The following is a 12124-nucleotide window of genomic DNA, read 5'->3' as shown; positions in this document are numbered from 1 at the left end:
TGTTCTCCCCCCGTCCCATAGTGTTCTCCCCCCCGTCCCCGTCTCATAGTGTTCTCCCTCCCCTCGTCCCAGTCCCATAGTGTTCTCCCCCCCGACCCATAGTGTTCTCCCCCCGTCCCCGTACCATAGTGCTCCCCCCGTCCCATAGTGCCCCCCCGTCCCATAGTGTTCTCCCCCCGTCCCATAGTGTTCTCCCCCCGTCCCATAGTGTTCTCCGCCCCGTCCCATAGTGTTCTCCCCCCGTCCCATAGTGTTCTCCTCCCGTCCCATAGTGTTCTCCCCCCGTCCCATAGTGTTCTCCCCCCGTCCCATAGTGTTCTCCCCCCCGTCCCATAGTGTTCTCCCCCCCCCCGTCCCATAGTGTTCTCCCCCCGTCCCATAGTGTTCTCTCCCATAGTGTCCCCCCGTCCCCGTCCCATAGTGTTCTCCCCCACCGTCCCCGTCCCATAGCGTTCTCCCCCCACCGTCCCCGTCCCATAGCGTTCTCCCCCCGTCCCTGTCAAATAGTGTTCTCCCCCCCGTCCCCGTCCCATAGTGTTCTCCCCCCGTCCCCGTCCCATAGTGTTCTCCCCCCGTCCCCGTCCCATAGTGTTCTCCCCCCGTCCCCGTCCCATAGTGTTCTCCCCCTCGTCCCCGTCCCATAGTGTTCTCTCCCCCGTCCCATAGTGTTCTCTCCCCCGTCCCATAGTGTTCTCCCCCCCGTCCCATAGTGTTCTCCCCCCCGTCCCCGTCCCATAGTGTTCTCCCCCCGTCCCCGTCCCATAGTGTTCTCCCCCCGTCCCCGTCCCATAGTGTTCTCCCCCCGTCCCCGTCCCATAGTGTTCTCCCCCCATCCCCGTCCCATAGTGTTCTCCCCCCTTCCCCGTCCCATAGTGTTCTCCCCCCCGTCCCCGTCCCATAGTGTTCTCCCCCCCGTCCCCGTCCCATAGTGTTCTCCCCCGTCTCCGTCCCATAGTGTTCTCCCCCCCGTCCCCGTCCCATAGTGTTCTTCCCCCCCATCCCCGTCCCATAGTGTTCTTCCCCCCATCCCCGTCCCATAGTGTTCTTCCCCCCATCCCCGTCCCATAGTGTTCTTCCCCCCCATCCCCGTCCCATAGTGTTCTCCCCCCGTCCCATAGTGTTCTCCCCCCCGTCCCCGTCCCATAGTGTTCTCCCCCCCGTCCCCGTCCCATAGTGTCCCCACCCCGTACCATAGTGTCCCCCCCCGTCCCCGTCCCATAGTGTCCCCCCCCGCCCCCGTCCCATAGCGTTCTCCCCCCACCGTCCCCGTCCCATAGTGTTCTCCCCCCACCGTACCATAGCGTTCTCCCCCCACCGTCCCATAGCGTTCTCCCCCCCGTCCCATAGCGTTCTCCCCCCGTCCCCGTCCCATAGTGTTCCCACCCCGTCCCCGTACCATAGTGTTCCCGCCCGTACCATAGTGTCCCCCCCGTCCCTGTACCATAGTGTTCCCCCGTACCATAGTGTCCCCCCGTGTCCCCGTCCCATAGCGTTCTCCCCCACCGTCCCCGTCCCATAGCGTTCTCCCCCCACCGTCCCCGTCCCATAGCGTTCTCCCCCCACCGTCCCCGTCCCATAGCGTTCTCCCCCCACCGTCCCCGTCCCATAGCGTTCTCCCCCCACCATCCCCGTCCCATAGTGTTCTCCCCCCAACGTCCCCGTCCCATAGTGTTCTCCCCCCAACGTCCCCGTCCCATAGCGTTCTCCCCCCACCGTCCCCGTCCCATAGCGCTCTCCCCCCGTCCCATAGCGTTCTCCCCCCCGTCCCATAGCGTTCTCCCCCCCGTCCCCGTCCCATAGCGTTCTCCCCCCTGTCCCCGTCCCATAGCGTTCTCCCCCCTGTCCCCGTCCCATAGCGTTCTCCCCCCTGTCCCCGTCCCATAGTGTTCTCCCCCCCGTCCCTGTCCCATAGTGTTCTCCCCCCGTCCCTGTCCCATAGTGTTCTCCCCCGTCCCCTAGTGTTCTCCCCCGTCCCCGTCCCATAGTGTTCTCCCCCCGTCCCCGTCCCATAGTGTTCTCCCCCCGTCCCATAGTGTTCTCCCCCCGTCCCATAGTGTTCTCCCCCACGTCCCTGTCCCATAGTGTTCTCCCCCGTCCCCGTCCCATAGTGTTCTCCCCCCGTCCCATAGTGTTCTCCCCCACGTCCCCGTCCCATAGTGTTCTTCCCCCCCCGTCCCCGTCCCATAGTGTTCTTCCCCCCCGTCCCCGTCCCATAGTGTTCTTCCCCCCCGTCCCCGTCCCATAGTGTTTGTGACGAAACCAATCTCGCCACATTGTATTGGAGGAGCCTGGTTGCCCGCCTGCTGCCTTTGGATTATGGACCGGCCCCCCCACCCCCCCAAAAAAAAATCTTCACCTATGTGCCTCTTAAACAGCCCCTCTCCCCTGCCCGACCATTAAGGGTCCCTTCCCTGTCCCTTAGTGTTCTTCTCCACTCCCCCCTCTTTTCCCTGTCTCTTGGTGTTTCTCTCCCATTCCCTCCCTGTCCCTTGGTGCACCCGACACCCCTTTAGTGGTCACACTCCCCTTCCTGGTGTGTCAGTGTGTACAGAGTGTAGCGGAGCGGAGCGCGGTACAGGAGCTTCAGTTTTCTGTACCCGGCCGAACTGACAGGGAGTGCTCTCTCTGTGAGCACCTCCTGTCAGTCTGGCCAGGTACAGGAAACAGAAGCTCCTGTACCGCGCTCCGTTCCGCTACACTATGTACACACTGAAAGTCACACACTCAATAACAAACACACAGACGTCACTGACAGACACAGACTCATTGACAGACACACTGATGTCACACACAGACTCAATGACAAACATACTCTCACTGATTTGACAGACACACACACACACACACGCTGTCACTCACAGACATACGCTGTCACTCACAGACACATACTGTCACTCACAGACACACACTGTCACTCACAGACGCACACTGTCACTCACAGACGCACACTGTCACTCACAGACGCACACTGTCACTCACAGACGCACACACGCTGTCACTCACAGACGCACACGCTGTCACTCACAGACGCACACGCTGTCACTCACAGACGCACACGCTGTCACTCACAGACGCACACGCTGTCACTCACAGACGCACACGCTGTCACTCACAGACGCACACACTCTGTCACTCACAGACGCACACGCTGTCACTCACAGACGCACACGCTGTCACTCACAGACGCACACGCTGTCACTCACAGACGCACACGCTGTCACTCACAGACGCACACGCTGTCACTCACAGACGCACACGCTGTCACTCACAGACGCACACACTCTGTCACTCACAGACGCACACTCTGTCACTCACAGACGCACACGCTGTCACTCACAGACGCACACTCTGTCACTCACAGACACATACACTCACACACAGACACATACACTCACACACACACACAGAAACAGACACATACACTCACACACACACACACACAGACACATACACTCACACACACAGACACATAAACTCACACACACAGACACATACACTCACACACACACACACAGACACATGCACTCACACACACACACAGACACATACACTCACACACACACACACACAGACACATACACTCACACAGACACACAGACACATACACTCACTAATTATTTTATAAATAAATATTTGCCACCCAGCCTCCCTACCTGGAGAGCTGGTGTGGATGATGAATCCTTCCCTGGGGTCCAGTGGGGCTGCTGGGCGGCGTGCGGCTGTGCTGAGATCAGACGCGGCGAGGGAGCTCTAACCTCGCTGCTCTGCTCCCTCGCGCGCTGCCTGTCTGCTGATACCGCGGGAGCCGGAATATGACGTCATATTCCGGCTCCCGCGGTATCAGCAGACAGGCAGCGCGCGAGGGAGCAGAGCAGAGAGGTTAGAGCTCCCTCGCCGCGCCTGATTACAGCACAGCCGCACGCCGCACCGGGGGCCGAGATTGTGACCCGGCAGGAGGGAGAGCTTCCCTCCTGCCGGTCACTGAAATCTTGCGCCCCCAGAGCCGGTGCGCCCTAAGGCGGCCGCCTGTGCCGCCTTATGGACGCGCCGGCCCTGGAACAAACAGCCGTTCACCAACCTCCGCAGAGCTGTGGGAAACATAGAAACATAGAAACATAGAATGTGACGGCAGATAAGAACCATTCGGCCCATCTAGTCTGCCCAGTTTTCTAAATACTTTCATTGGTCCCTGGCCTTATCTTATAGTTAGGATAGCCTTATGCCTATCCCACGCATGCTTAAACTCCTTTACTGTGTTAACCTCTACCACTTCAGCTGGAAGGCTATTCCATGCATCCACTACCCTCTCAGTAAAGTAATACTTCCTGATATTATTTTTAAACCTTTGTCCCTCTAATTTAAGACTATGTCCTCTTGTTGTGGTAGTTTTTCTTCTTTTAACCCCTTCAGGACCGGCCTGTTTTTGCGATGTTTGTACGTTAAGGACCAGAGCAGTTTTAACACTTTTGTGGTGTTTGTGTTTAGCTGTAATTTTCCGCTCTCTCATTTACGGTTCCCATACAAGTTATATACTGTTTTTTTCACGACAAGAAGGGCTTTCTTTACATACCAGTATATATATTATGTCATATATTGTATTTAAAAAAAAAAAAAAAAATATGGTGAAAAATAAAAAAAAAAACATGTTTTTGGACTTTTACTTGAAAAATCTTTTACTTATCTACAAAAGCTAATGAAAAAAACTGCTAAATAGATTCAAAATTTTGTCCCGAGTTTAAAAACACCCAGTGTTTACATGCTTTATTGCTTTTTTTTGCAAGTTATAGGCCTATAAATACAAGTAGGAAATTGCTGTTTCAATATATATATATTTTAAATGTATCAATAGTGACATTGTTACACCGTTATCTGTCATAAATCCCCGAAACACACCTAACATGTACATATTTTTTAAAGTAGACAACCCAGGGTATTCAAAATGGGGTATGTCCAGTCTTTTTTAGTAGCCACCTAGTCACAAACACTGGCCAAAGTTAGCATTTATATTTGTTTGTGTGTTAAAAATGCAAAAAACGCTAACTTTGGCCGGTGTTTGTGACTAAGTGGCTACTAAAAAAAGCTGAACATACCCCATTTGCAATACCTTGGGTTGTCTTCTTTTGCAAATGGTATGCCATCATGGGGCTAATTCTCATTCCTTGGCTACCATACGCTCTCAAAGGCAACCTAACCAATCTGACAAATTTCAATAAAAAAAAAAAAAGTAAAATCAAGCCTTATATTTGACCCTGTAACTTTCACAAACACTATAAAACCTCTACATGTGGGGTACTGTTATACTCAGGAGACTTCGCTGAACACAAATATTAGTGTATCAGAACAGTAAAATATATCACAGCAATAATATCCTCAGTGAAAGAGCTGTTTGTGTGTGAAAAATGCAAAAAACTTCACTTTCACTGACAATATCATCGCTGTGATATGTTTTACTGTTTTGAAACACTAATATTTGTGTTCAGCGAAGTCTCCCGAGTAAAACAGTACCCCCATGTACAGGATTTAGGGTGCCATAGAAAGTTACAGGGTTAAACACAGTGCTAGCAAATTAAATTATCTGGACTTTTGGCCTGGGTTGGCAGGCAGGTCCCTCAAATTGCAATCATTAAAATTACTTACCGTATATACTCGAGTATAAGCCGACCCGAATATAAGCCGAGGCCCCTAATTTTATCCCAAAAAACTGGGAAAACTTATTGACTCGAGTATAAGACTAGGGTGGGAAATGCAGCAGCTACTGGTAAATTTCTAAATAAAATTAGATCCTAAAAAAAATTTATTAATTGAATATTTATTTACAGTGTGTGTATAATGAATGCAGTGTGTGCGTATGTGTGTGTGTATGAGTGCAGCGTGTGTGTATGAGTGCAGCGTGTGTGTGCATGAATGCAGTGTGTGTGTGCATGAATGCAGTGTGTGTGTGCATGAATGCAGTGTGTGAATGCAGTGTGTGCAGGGCCGGTGCAAGGATATTTGCCGCCGTAGGCAAAAAAAATTTTGCCGCCCCCTCCCCCCCCCATATGTCCTGACTTCCCCTCCTCCTCCCTCAGTGGTCCTTACCTCCCCACCCCCGTGTTCCTTCACTCCCCCCCCCAGTGGTCCTGACTCACCCCTCCCCCAGTGGTCCTTACCCTCCCCTCCCCTCCCATAGTGGTCCTTATCCCACCCCCTCCCTCTCATAGTGGTCCTTATCCCCCTTCTCCCTCCCATAGTGTTCCTTATCCCCCCCATCCCTCCCATAGTGGTCCATATACCCCCCCTCCCTCCCATAATGGTCCTTATACCCCCCTCCCTCCCATAGTGGTCCTTATCCCACCCCATCCCATAGTGGTCCTTATACCCCCCCTCCCTCCCATAGTGGTCCTTATACCCCCCTCCCTCCAATAGTGGTCCTTATACCCCCCCTCCCTCCCATAGTGGTCCTTATCCCCCCCTCCCTCCCATAGTGGTCCTTATCCCCCCCTCCCTCCCATAGTGGTCCTTATACCCCCCTCCCTCCCATAGTGGTCCTTATACCCCCCCTCCCTCCCATAGTGGTCCTTATACCCCCCTCCACCCCATAGTGGTCCTTATACCCCCCCTCCCTCCCATAGTGGTCCTTATCCCCCCCCTCCCTCCCATAGTGGTCCTTACCCCCCCCCCCCCCTCCCTCCCATAGTGGTCCTTATACCCCCCCTCCCTCCCATAGCGGTCCTTATACCCCCCTCCCTCCCATAGTGGTCCTTAACCCACCCCCTCCCTCCCATAGTGGTCCTTATACCCCCCCCCTCCCATAGTGGTCCTTATACCCCCCCCCCCCCCCCCGCCCATAGTGGCCCTTATACCGCTTTTTTTTTTTATTATTATTTTTTTTTATTATTATTTTATTTCTTATTTTTTTTTTTTTCGTCCCCCCTCCCTGCTTGATATATGGCAGGGAGGGGGGCTCTCCTTCCCTGGTGGTCCAGTGGCAGTTCAGTGGGGGGAGAGGGGGGCTGGCAGAGCTGTACTTACCTGTTCTGCAGCTCCTGTCAGCTCTCTCCTCCTCTGCGCCGTCCGTGCAGCTCCTTCTGTCAGCTCACAGTGTAAGTCTCGCGAGAGCCGCGGCTCTCGCGAGACTTACACTGGGAGCTGACCGAGGTGCTGAACGGACGGCGCGGAGGAGGAGAGAGCTGACAGGAGCTGCAGAACAGGTAAGTACAGCTCTGCCAGCCCCCCTCTCCCCCCAGTCTGTATTATGGCAATGCAAATTGCCATAATACAGACTCTGACTCGAGTATAAGCCGAGTTGGGGTTTTTCAGCCCAAAAAATGGGCTGAAAAACTCGGCTTATACTCGAGTATATACGGTAATTAGGTAAAAATATTACATAAATATGCACGTAGAATTTTAATATATATACATATTTATATATTTGACGTCTACGTGTATATTTATGAAATTATTTATGTAATTATGTATGTGGACATATGTATATTTCGTATTATTTTTATTTATTTATTTATACATAGATATATATATCATTACATTCTAAGTGTATTTTGATATAAATATATATATATATCAATATCAAAATACTGTTAGAATAAAACTGAATATATATATATAATATTTTTTTAATTATTAAAAATTATTTTTATTTTTTGTTATTTATTTTTATTAACATATTATTTGTATTTTATAATAATATATATATACCATATATATAGTTATTATATATATATATTGTATATATTCGTGTGTAATTTAAATATAAGTGTATTTTTATAATTATATACGTATATATAAATATAAAAATACACTTAGTGTGACATTATATATATTATATATATACACATATATTATATATAGGTATATATAGATATAATACATGTATATATAGCATATATATATACACATATTTTTTTTTACACAGATTTTTTTTTTACACTTTATTTTTGATTTTACAGATGCAGGGAGACTGCCTGTCAGCACAGACAGTCCCCCTGCAGGCAGATACACAGACCCCTATTGCGGTCATGTGATCGAGTGATCACATGGCCGTGGGGTCCTGATCTGCCGAGGGGGGACTGCCCGGGCAGACAGGCAACCCCCCTGGACCGGGAGGAGAGCTGATCGCCGCCGTGGGACCGACGGCGATCAGGTAAGTAGCCCAAAACCGTTATGACGGTTCAGGACCGTCAGCGGTCCAAACGCACGTTTTACCGCTGACGGTCCTGAACCGTCAGCGGTCCTTAAGGGGTTAAATATAGTCTCCTCCTTTACTGTGTTGATTCCCTTTATGTATTTAAATGTTTCTATCATATCCCCCCTGTCTCGTCTTTCCTCCAAGCTATACATGTTAAGATCATTTAACCTTTCCCTTCTTTGAACTCTCTCTAAGGTATCAATATCCTTCTGAAGATCGGGTCTCCAGTACTGCGTACAATACTCCAAGTGAGGTCTCACCAGTGTTCTGTACAATGGCATGAGCACTTCCCTCTTTCTACTGCTAATACCTCTGTAACGGACCGTTTCACTTACAAGAGGATAAAACCCAGTTTAGGCGATAATCCCCTTTCCAGATGCACAGGCACAGCTACTGCAGACACCACCCTCCCGACTGGAACCACACGAACTCTGGAATCAGCTGAACAGGAAAAGCATACCATCCGCTTACACTCCTGGCAGTCAGCATACAATCCAATTCCCCCAAAGAACGAGACGACACATCGCTTTGAGGGTAAAACAGGAAGCCGGCCGGCGTTGTTAATTGGCCACCCAGAAGCTGGAGTGTGCCTCCTATTTACCTCCCTGAAGCTGCGGTTAACCGCAGCTTAATTGCTTGTTAACTTTGTGCCTGCTGTTACACTTTGCGGCCGCTAGGTAGCGGTGTTCTGGAGCTCTCCGGGCAGCCAGCGCTTTTCTGCCCGGCTTTCATGCACCAAAATCGGACACTTTTACGTGCAGGCACCGCTGAGCCTCCAGCCCCTGATTCTCATTCGTATGGATTTGGTGAATGCAGGGAAATTCGGTATTTTATGTTTTATGTGAATCCTTTAACCCAGATAGCAATGCCATGGAGCCTGTTCATATAATTAAAGACTTTAGCTCCATGGCACTTAAAATGTATTTGTGTGGTCTGGGTGCCATTCACCTAATAATGTGCACCCAGACCTGAGCTATCTGGGGATATGTAACATGTCTGTGTTTTGTGTATAAAATATGTCTGTATGTATTTTAAAGTGATAGTCTGCTTCTGTGTCACCACGTGCATAATGGAGTCTGGCCTTTGTCCTGGGAGATAATTGAATTACTTCATTAATTATCTCCAGGACAGAGAGGAGGAAACCAGGATGCATTGTGGGAAAGTATTGTGGCTGTGTGTACGAAAATGATACATGTCTGTCTGCTGTTTCAGTCTTCCATTTGGTCCCCTAGGGGAGTGTCCACCAGGTGGGAGACCTGCATAAATACAGGGGCAGGTAGCCCTCAATAAACAGACCACTGCTTGACCCTCAACACGGAGCCTTGTCTCGTTCTTGGGGGATTCACTGTATGCTGCTGGAAGATTGATTGCTAGGAGTGTAAGCTGATGTCTGCTTTTCCTGTTCGTCTGCTAGCAGCTATTCGTGAGGTTCCAGTTTGGAGTGCTACCTTATTCCCTTGTATGCAGTTCGGGAGTTTAGTGCATTCATTTATATCCGAATTCATGAGTTTTGATGTTCTGCAGTAGCTGTGCCTTTCTGAGAAAAGGGGATTATCGCCTAAACGGATTTTTACCCTTTTCTGCTGAAACGGTCCGTAACAGTGTTCTCCCCCCCGTCCCATAGTGTTATTCCCCCCGTCCCCGTCCCATAGTGTTCTTCCCCCCTTCACCGTCCCATAGTGTTCTTCCACCCCATCCCCGCCCCATAGTGTTCTTCCACCCCATCCCCGTCCCATAGTGTTCTTCCCCCCGTCCCATAGTGTTCTTCCCCCCCCGTCCCCGTCCCACAGTGTTCTTCCCCCCCTTCACCGTCCCATAGTGTTCTTCCACCCCATCCCCGTCCCATAGCGTTCTTCCCCCCGTCCCATAGTGTTCTTCCCCCCGTCCCCGTCCCACAGTGTTCTTCCCCCCCTTCACCGTCCCATAGTGTTCTTCCACCCCATCCCCGTCCCATAGTGTTCTTCCCCCCGTCCCATAGTGTTCTTCCCCCCCCGTCCCACAGTGTTCTTCCCCCCCCGTCCCACAGTGTTCTTCCCCCCCCGTCCCACAGTGTTCTTCCCCCCCCCGTCCCCGTCCCATAGTGTTCTTCCCCCCCCCCTCCCCGTCCCATAGTGTTCTTCCCCCCCGTCCCCGTCCCATAGTGTTCTTCCCCCCGTCCCATAGTGTTCTTCCCCCCCCTCCCCGTCCCATAGTGTTCTTCCCCCCCTCCCCGTCCCATAGTGTTCTTCCCCCCCCTCCCCGTCCCATAGTGTTCTTCCCCCCCCTCCCCGTCCCATAGTGTTCTTCCCCCCCCTCCCCGTCCCATAGTGTTCTTCCCCCCCCTCCCCGTCCCATAGTGTTCTTCCCCCCCCTCCCCGTCCCATAGTGTTCTTCCCCCCCGTCCCCGTCCCATAGTGTTCTTCCCCCCCCTCCCCGTCCCATAGTGTTCTTCCCCCCCCTCCCCGTCCCATAGTGTTCTTCCCCCCCCTCCCCGTCCCATAGTGTTCTTCCCCCCCCTCCCCGTCCCATAGTGTTCTTCCCCCCCTCCCCGTCCCATAGTGTTCTTCCCCCCCCGTCCCCGTCCCATAGTGTTCTTCCCCCGTCCCATAGTGTTCTTCCCCCCGTCCCCTAGTGTTCTTCCCCCCCGTCCCCGTCCCATAGTGTTCTAACCCCCCGTCCCATAGCGTTCTTCCCCCCGTCCCCGTCCCATAGTGTTCTTCCCCCCATCCCCGTCCCCTAGTGTTCTTCTCCCCCCGTCCCCTAGTGTTCTTCTCCCCCCGTCCCCGTCCCATAGTGTTCTTCCCCCCCCGTCCCCGTCCCATAGTGTTCTTCCCCCCCACCGTCCCCGACCCATAGTGTTCTTCCCCCCCCGTCCCCGTCCCATAGTGTTCTTCCCCCCCCGTCCCCGTCCCATAGTGTTCTTCCCCCCCCCGTCCCCGTCCCATAGTGTTCTTCCCCTCCGTCCCCGTCCCATAGTGTTCTTCCCCCCCCGTCCCCGTCCCATAGTGTTCTTCCCCTCCGTCCCCGTCCCATAGTGTTCTTCCCCCCGTCCCCGTCCCATAGTGTTCTTCCCCCCGTCCCCGTCCCATAGTGTTCTTCTCCCCCCGTCCCCTAGTGTTCTTCCCCCCCCGTCCCCGTCCCATAGTGTTCTTCCCCCCCGTCCCCGTCCCATAGTGTTCTCCCCCGTCCCATAGTGTTCTCCCCCCGTCCCATAGTGTTCTTCCCCCCAGTCCCATAGTGTTCTTCCCCCCAGTCCCATAGTGTTCTTCCCCCCAGTCCCATAGTGTTCTTCCCCCTGTCCCATAGTGTTCTTCCCCCCCGTCCCATAGTGTTCTTCCCCCCCGTCCCATAGTGTTCTTCCCCCCCGTCCCATAGTGTTCTTCCCCCCCGTCCCATAGTGTTCTTCCCCCCCGTCCCATAGTGTTCTTCCCCCCCGTCCCATAGTGTTCTTCCCCCCCGTCCCATAGTGTTCTTCCCCCCGTCCCAGTGTTCTTCCCCCCCGTCCCATAGTGTTCTTCCCCCCGTCCCATAGTGTTCTTCCCCCCGTCCCATAGTGTTCTTCCCCCCATCCCATAGTGTTCTTCCCCCCATCCCATAGTGTTCTTCCCCCCGTCCACGTCCCATAGTGTTCTCCCCCCGTCCCCGTCCCATAGTGTTCTCCCCCGTCCCATAGAGTTCTCCCCCGTCCCAGTGTTCTTCCCCCCATCCCATAGTGTTCTTCCCCCCGTCCCCGTCCCATAGTGTTCTCCCCCCGTCCCCGTCACATAGTGTTCTCCCCCGTCCCATAGAGTTCTCCCCCCCGTCCCATAGTGTTCTTCCCCCCATCCCATAGTGTTCTTCCCCCCATCCCATAGTGTTCTTCCCCCCCTCCCCGTCCCATAGTGTTCTCCCCACCGTCCCATAGTGTTCTCCCCATCGTCCCATAGAGTTCTCCCCACCATCCCATAGAGTTCTTCCCCC

General features: G+C 52.8%; 1 protein-coding gene across 3 annotated transcripts in view; it reads right to left on the bottom strand.

Annotated features, from left to right (window-relative positions):
• The window catches only part of ISOC2 (isochorismatase domain containing 2), a 250152-nt gene that overhangs the window by 125023 nt on the left and 113005 nt on the right, over nucleotides 1–12124 (bottom strand). The window lies entirely within an intron of this gene.

Source organism: Pelobates fuscus, chromosome 11 (assembly GCF_036172605.1).
Source record: "Pelobates fuscus isolate aPelFus1 chromosome 11, aPelFus1.pri, whole genome shotgun sequence".
NCBI classification, from domain to species: Eukaryota; Metazoa; Chordata; class Amphibia; order Anura; family Pelobatidae; genus Pelobates; species Pelobates fuscus.
The sequence above is the reverse complement of the archived record's forward strand: the minus strand, read 5'-3'. Positions and strand labels throughout refer to the sequence as shown.